The sequence below is a fragment of the Chenopodium album genome, chromosome 1 (genome assembly GCF_948465745.1).
Source record: "Chenopodium album chromosome 1, dcCheAlbu1.1, whole genome shotgun sequence".
In the NCBI taxonomy this organism is placed as follows: domain Eukaryota; kingdom Viridiplantae; phylum Streptophyta; class Magnoliopsida; order Caryophyllales; family Amaranthaceae; genus Chenopodium; species Chenopodium album.
In genome coordinates this window covers 86,139,408-86,141,347 of record NC_137834.1, presented here as the reverse complement: position 1 = coordinate 86,141,347, position 1,940 = coordinate 86,139,408, and the positions used below count along the sequence as shown (strand labels likewise).

The following is a 1,940-nucleotide window of genomic DNA, read 5'->3' as shown; positions in this document are numbered from 1 at the left end:
TTTAGGGTTATTTTTACAATTTTTTACAAAATTTTTATCAATAAAGTATACTTTGTAAGTAACTTTTATTTATATTAGGGTAACTTTTGCTCATTTTAAGAATAACTTTATAACGGATGTTCAATATTTATTGTACATCCGATTTATTTAGAAGTTTGTTTTCTTTCTTTCTTTTGGGCTTACAGATTTGTCGGTGTACATAAAAAAGGGAAAAATTATTTTGATTCAATCATGCTACTAAAATCTGTATTACACTAGTACGTTACTGATCAAAAACTATGCTCAAAGTTCAGGAAATTAAATGAAAGCTCCCTTTAATTTTTTCATACATAAATACATTCTTTGCTTTTTTTTTTTTTTTAATTTTTTTTTTTAAAAACATGTACTGTGTACCTCAGCCCCAAGGTGATACAGGATTACAGGGTGGGATTACATTTTTCAGAAGATTTTCTAAAAATTTATATTCAAAACTATAGGATTTTATGAGCCACATCTAAAAGATATAAATAGAAAATTTACAATAATGTCTAAAAACGAAAGTTTCTTATTAACTAGCTATCAAAAACTGCAAACAAAGTCCATCATTCCAACTTGAGATGGGAGAAAACTACTACCTCCGTCTTGATTTGATCGTCACCTTATTGGCTTAATGCTAGTTTAAATTACACCATCAACGTGACATCTAATTCCGAACATATGTACAATATGATTAAGCAGCAGCTGCGTGAACTTGTCCACCTCTTCCTGGATCAGGTCGTGGCTTTGGTGGCGTTCTAAAGCCACGTTTAAACTTTATTGCTCTGCTTCTAACCTCAATCTTTTCCTGTAAAACATCATTTAATTTAACAAAAAATTGTGAGTAAAAAAGCAACCTATAATCCAAAGACAAAGATGTTGAAATCATTTACGGATACAAAAACACTAACCGTAGTTTTTTTTGAAGTTGTAGTCGGAGATGAAAAACAACCAAAGTCAAGAAACCTAAGTAAAGGTTTCATGTTTGGTTTCATGTAGATTTTCATTCTTTTTAAGAAAGAAGGTTTTTTTTTTTTTTTTTTTTTTTTTTTTTTTTTTTTTTTGTGAACTAGAAGTTTGGTGCTATAACTTCAATTCTCTGTTGAGCTATATATATATATATATATATATATATATATATATATATATATATATATATATATAATATGCTCACATTTATGGTCCCTCAATTCATTGCCAACACACATAATTATGTCGAGGGCTAAAGCTAAAGTAATTGTAGTACTCATCAGTAGTTAATAGTGCATTACTTTATTTATTTGTAGGGTATGTAAGCTGGCTGGAGTTGACTGCCATTTTACAACATTAGGAATTTGTGTACATAAACTAAAAAGACATACTTGGAAATCCTAAAATAACTCGAATTTTTGGTGCGATTGCTCGGGTGCTTTTTCTAACTCACTTGTTTTTGTTTTTTTAAACAAACACGATCAAGATCCATTGTCAAATAAAAAAACTTTGAGGGAAAGATCCAATACATACATATTCATCACAACCCCTAGTATCCCACCTTGCAACTAGGTGACCTAAATCCCGCCCATTTAACGTGAGAACAAAGAAAAGACTCAAAACACAAATCAACATCTCTAATATAATTTAGTATTTATATTTGTTTGGACATGATGATCCACTACTATTAGACAACCACCTTGACATTATGAAGGTATATAGTTTTCCTACATAGTTCACACGTACTTTACAACATTGCATGAAGACATCTGCTTCTATAATCTTGATCGTTTCACTTTACTTTACTCCATTAATTAATTAGCTTTTCATCTTTTTGATTAAGATTATTAAATATAACTGTGTTTCAGCAGTAGCTGATGTCCATGCAAAAGATTGTAATCGTGTCTATCTTTCACATAAAGCAATGTACAAAAACCTTATCTACTCTTTGTAAT

General features: G+C 29.7%; 1 long non-coding RNA gene across 1 annotated transcript; it reads right to left on the bottom strand.

The window, feature by feature from the left end:
* Positions 1-526: 526 nt before the first annotated feature.
* On the bottom strand, positions 527-1,148 carry LOC145560149 (uncharacterized). The gene is made up of 2 exons (XR_014093099.1): positions 927-1,148; positions 527-823 (listed from the first exon to the last, which is right to left on the bottom strand). It is a non-coding gene; the product is annotated as an uncharacterized LOC145560149 (long non-coding RNA).
* Positions 1,149-1,940: the final 792 nt, after the last annotated feature.